This window comes from Cherax quadricarinatus, chromosome 88 (assembly GCF_038502225.1).
Source record: "Cherax quadricarinatus isolate ZL_2023a chromosome 88, ASM3850222v1, whole genome shotgun sequence".
Taxonomy (NCBI): Eukaryota; Metazoa; Arthropoda; class Malacostraca; order Decapoda; family Parastacidae; genus Cherax; species Cherax quadricarinatus.
In genome coordinates this window covers 17,794,481-17,800,688 of record NC_091379.1, presented here as the reverse complement: position 1 = coordinate 17,800,688, position 6,208 = coordinate 17,794,481, and positions in this window count along the sequence as shown.

Sequence of the window (6,208 nt, the reverse complement as noted above, 5' to 3'; positions counted from 1 at the left end):
ATGCTGTTGGTGTGAGCAGGGTAACCGAGGAAATTCAGAACTGCTAAGCCAGATTTAAGGCCTAGAAGAGAGAAGTCATGAGGGGTTGTAAAAGAAGTAAATGCTAGGGTGTTGCGGAGAGGGGAGGAGTTAAATTATGCGAATTTAAACACAAAATGGGAGTTCACAACACAGTTACTTTTTGATGATGATGCTGAGCTTTCCAGAGATTCTGAAGAGTTACAAAGCTTAGTGGACAAGTTTGGGAGGATGTGTAATGGAAGAAAGTTGAAAGTGAACACAGGTAAGAGTAAGGTGATGAGGGTATCAAACAATTTAGATAAGGAAAAATTGGATATCGGATTGGAGGGAAGGAGTATTGAAGAAGTGAATGTGTTTGGATATCTGGGAGTTGACTTGGCAGATGGGCTTATGAACGACAAGGTAAATCACAGAATTGATGAAGGAAAAAAGGTGGGGTGTTGTAATGAGGCATCTGTGGAGACAAAGAACATTATTCAGTGAAATCAACACTTATATGGGAGTGAAGCATGGGTTGTGAATGCTATAGCAAGAAGGAAGAGGAGGCTGAAAGAAGTGGAGATGTTGTGTCTAAGGGCAATGTGTGGTTTAAATATTATGCAGAGAATTCATAGTGTGGAAATTAGGAGACGTGGAGTTACTAAAAGTATTAGTTAGAGAGCTGAAGAGGGGCTGTTGAGGTGGTGTGGTCATTTAGAGAGACTGGAACAAAGTAGAATGACTTGGAGTGTATAAATCTGTAAGGCAAGGGTAGGAGTTGTCCTCGAAAAGGTTGGAGGCAGGGGGGTAAAGGAGGTTTTGTGGGCGAGGGGCTTGGACTTCCAGCAAGCGTGCATGAGCGTCCTAGATAGGAGTGAATGGAGACACAGTTTTTGGGACCTGACGAGCCGTTGTAGAGTGAACAGGGTAATATTTTGCGAAGGGATTCAAGGAAATTGGTTAGCCGGACTTGAGACCTGGGAATGGGAAGTACAATGCCTGCACTTTAAAGGAGGGGTTTGGGATATTGGCAGCTTGAAGGGACTATCTAAACTGTCATATCTGAGCGCCTCTTCAAAGAGGGTGATTATGAACGAGTGATGGTGAAAGTGTTGAATGATAGGTTTTTTTTTTTTTTTTTTTTTTTTGGTCACCCTGCCTCGTCGGGAAACAACCGCCATGTTATAAAATTTTTTTTTTTTTAAACTTTTATATATTGTTTTTTTTCAACGTCGGCTGTCTCCCACCGAGGCAGGGTGACCCAAAAAGAAAGAAAATCCCCAAAAAGAAAATAGTTTCATTATCACTCAACACTTTCACCTCACTCACACATTATCACTGTTTTTGCAGAGGTGCTCACAACACAACAGTTTAGAAGCATATAAGTATAAAGATACAAAACATATCCCTCCAAACAGTATGAAGTATATACGTATCAAAATACACAATATATCCCTCCAAAGTGCCAACTTCCCAAACCCCTCCTTTAGAGTGCAGGCATTGTACTTCCCATTTCCAGGACTCGAGTCAAGCTATATAAAATAACCGGTTTCCCTGAATCCCTTCACTAGATATTACCCTGCTCACACCCCAACAGTTCATCAGGTTCCAATTACCATTCGTCTCCATTCACTCCTACCTAACATGCTCATGCACGCTTGCTGGAAGTCCAAACCCCTTGCCCACATAACCTTTATCCCCTCGCTCCAACCTTTTCGAGGACGACCCCTACCCCGCCTTCCTTCCCCTACAGATTTATACGCTCTCCATGTCATTCTACTTTGATCCATTCTCTCTAAATGACCAAACCACCTCAACAACCCCTCTTCAGCCATCTGACTAATACTTTTATTAACTCCACACCTTCTCCTAATTTCCACTCCGAATTTTCTGCATAATATTTACACCACACATTGCCCTTAGACAGGACATCTCTACCGCCTCCAACCGCCTCCTCGCTGCAGTATTTACAACCCAAGCTTCACACCCATATAAGAGTGTTGATACCACTATACTTTCATACATTCCCTTCTTTGCCTCCATAGATAATACTTTTTGCCTCCATATATACCTCAATGCACCACTCACCTTTTTTCCTTCATCACTTCCATGATTAACCTCATCCTTCATAAATCCATCCGCTGACATGTCAACTCCCAAATATCTGAAAACATTCACTTCTTCCATACTACTCCCCAATCTGATATCCAATTTTTCTTTATCTAAATCATTTGATACCCTCATCACCTTACTCTTTTCTATGTTCACTTTCAACTTTCTACCTTTTACACACATTCCCAAATTCATCCACTAACCTCTGCAATTTTTCTTTAGTATCTCCCATAAGCACAGTATCATCAGCAAAACGTAACTGTCACTTCTCATTTTGTATTTAATCCCCCAAAATTTAATCCCATCCCTCTCCCGAACACCCTAGCATTTACTTCCTTTACAACCCCATCTATAAATATATTAAACAACCATGGTGACATTACACATCCCTGTCTAAGACCTATTTTTACTGGGAAGTAGTCTCCCTCTCTTCTACACACCCTAACCTGAGCCTCACTATCCTCATAAAAACTCTTTACAACATTTAGTAACTTACCACCTATTCTATATACTTGCAACATCTGCAACATTACTCTCCTATCCACTATTATATGCCTTTTCTAAATCCATAAATGCAATAAAAACTTCCTACCTTTATCTAAATATTGTTCACATATATGCTTCAATGTAAACACTTGATCTACACATCCCCTACCCACTCTAAAACCACCTTGCTCATCCGCAATTCTACATTCTGTCTTACCTCTAATTCTTTCAGTAATAACCCTACCATACACTTTTCCTTGTATACTCAGTAAACTTATTCCTCTATAATTTTTACAATCTCTCGTCCCCCTTTCCTTTATATAAAGGGACTATACACGCTCTCCAATCCCTAGGTACCTTTCCCTCTTTCATACATTTTTTTTTTTTTTTTTTTTTTCAACAAGTCGGCCGTCTCCCACCACCATGTCCATGTCCCCCCCCCCCCCCCTTCTTTTAACATTTCTGTCATGATCCCATCAATTCCAGCTGCTTTACCCCCTTTCATTCTACGTAATGCCTCACGCACCTCCCCCACACTCACATCCTTTCTTCGTTGACATTTAAAAGTTCCTGAAAATATTCTCACCATCTACCCAATACCTTCATCTCCCCATCTACTAACTCTCCTACTCTGTTTTTAACTGACAAATCCATTCGTTCCCTAGGCTTTCTTAACTTGTTTAACTCACTCCAAATTTTTTTTATTTTCATTAAAATTTCTTGACAGTGCCTCTCCCACTCTCTTCACCTTTCTTTTACTCTCCATATATTCTACTCTACTTATAACACTTCTGCTTTGTAAATACCTCTTGTAAGCAACCTTTTTCTCTTATCACACCCTTTACTTCATTATTTCACCAATCACTCCTCTTTCCTCCAGCACCCACCCTCCTATAACCATAAACTTCTGCTCCACATTCTAATACTGCATTTTTAAAACTATTCCAACCCTCTTCAACCATCCCCCCCACTGCTCATACTTGCACCAGCCCAACTTTCTGCCAATAGTTGCTTATCTTTCACCCGAGCTTCCTCCTCCCTTAGTTGATACACTTTCACCTCCCTCTTACTTGTTGTTGCCATTTTCCTCTTATTCCATCTACCTATTCAAACTGTAGCTACAACTAGATAATGATCTGATATATCAGTTGCTCCTCTATAAAGGTGTACATCCTGGAGCCTACCCATCAACCTTTTATCCACCAATACATAATCTAACACACTACTTTCACTACTGTTCCACAAGGCACAGTACTCGCTCCCATCTTGTTTCTCATCCTCATATCTCACATAGACAAGGTTCTCAGCCACAGCACCATGTTTTCCTTTGCAGATGACACCCGAATCTGCATGACAGTATCTTCCATTGCTGACACTGCAAGGCTCCAGGCGGACATCAACCAAATCTTTCAGTGGGCTGCAGAAAACAACATGAAGTTCAACGATGAGAAAATTCAATTACTCCGATATGGTAAACACAGAGAAATTAAAACTTCATCAGAGTACAAAACAAATTCCGGCCACAAAATAGAGCGAAAAACCAACATCAAAGACCTGGGAGTGATCATGTCGGAGGATCTCACCTTCAAGGACCATAATATTGTATCAATCGCATCTGCTAGAAAAATGACAGGATGGATAAGGAGAACCTTCAAAACTAGGGAGGCCAAGCCCATGATGACACTCTTCAGGTCACTTGTTCTATCTAGGCTGGAATATTGCTGCACACTAACAGCACCTTTCAAGGCAGGTGAAATTGCTGACCTAGAAAATGTACAGAGAACCTTCACGGCGCGCATAACGGAGATAAAACACCTCAATTACTGGCAGTGCTTGAAGATCCTGAACCTGTACTCCCTGGAACGCAGGCGGGAGAGATGCACGATTATATACACCTGGAAAATCCTAGAGGGACTAGTACCGAACTTGCACACGAAAATCACTCACAACGAAAGCAAAAGACTTGGCAGACGATGCAACATCCCCCCACTGAAAAGCAGGGGTGTCACTAGCATGTTAAGAGACAATATAATAAGTGTCAGGGGCCCGAGACTGTTCAACTGCCTCCCAGCATACATTAGGGGGATAACCAATAGACCCCTAGTTGTCTTCAAGCAGGCACTGGACAAGCACCTAAAGTCGGTACCTGACCAGCCGGGCTGTGACTCGTACATTGGATTGCTTGCAGCCAGTAGTAACAGCCTGGTTGATCAGGCATTCATCCACCAGGCCGCCTGGTCACAGACCGGGCTGCGGGGACGTTGACCCCCGGAACTCTCTCCAGGTAAACTCCAGGTTATGTGCTGTATCATACCTTGTATATTCATTTATCCTCTTCTTCATAAAATATGTATTACTTATTACCAAACCTCTTTCTACAAATAGCTCAATTAAAGGCTCCCCATTTTCATTTACCCCTGGCACCCCCAAATATACCTATTACTCCCTCCACAACATTTTTACCCACTTAGCATTAAAATCCCCAACCACAAGTACTTTCACACTTGGTTCAAAGCTCCCCACGCATTGACTCAACATTTCCCAAAATCTCTCTCTCTCTCCTCTACACTTCTCTCTTCCCCAGGTGCATGTACGCTTACTATAATCCACTTCTCACATCCAACCTTTATTTTACTCCACATAGTCCCTCTTTTCCTGCCATAGCCTGTCCTTCAACATTATTGCTACTCCTTCTTTAGCGTTAACTATTTGAAACCCTTGACCTAATCCCATTTATTCCTCTCCAATGAAACTCACCCACCCCCTTCAGCTTTGTTTCACTTAAAGCCAGGACATCCAGCTTCTTCTCATTCATAACATCCACAATCATCTCTTTCTTATCATTCGCACAACATCCACGCACATTCAGACTTCCCACTTTGACAATTTTCTTCTTATTCTTTTTAGTAATTATTACAGCAAAAGGGGTTAATAGCCCATTGTTCCCGGCATTTTAGTTGACTTTTACAACACGCATGGCTTACGGAGGAAAGATTCTTATTCCACTTCCCCATGGATATAAAAGGAAAAGTAATAAGCAGAAAAAACTATTAAGATAAAATCAAAGAAAACTCAGATGAGTGTGTATAAATAAAAATGTACATGTAGTTTTAAAAATGCAGTATTAGAATGTGGGGCAGAAGTTTGTGGTTATAGGAGGGTGGGGGCAGGAGGAAAGAGGAATGATTGGTGGAATGAAGAAGTAAAGGGTGTGATAAAAGAGAAAAAGGTAGCTTACGAGAGGTTTTTACAAAGCAGAAGTGTAATAAGAAGAGCAGAGTATATGGAGAGTAAAAGAAAGGTGAAGAGAGTGGTGAGAGAGTGCAAAAGGAGAGCAGATGAAAGAGTGGGAGAGGCACTGTCAAGAAATTTTAATGAAAATAAGAAAAAATTTTGGTGTGAGTTAAACAAGTTAAGAAAGCCTAGGGAAAGTATGGATTTGTCAGTTAAAAACAGAGTAGGGGAGTTAGTAGATGGGGAGAGGGAGGTATTAGGTAGATGGCGAGAATATTTTGAGGAACTTTTAAATGTTGAGGAAGAAAGGGAGGCGGTAATTTCATGCACTGGCCAGGGAGGTAAACCATCTTTTAGGAGTGAAGAAGAGCAGAAT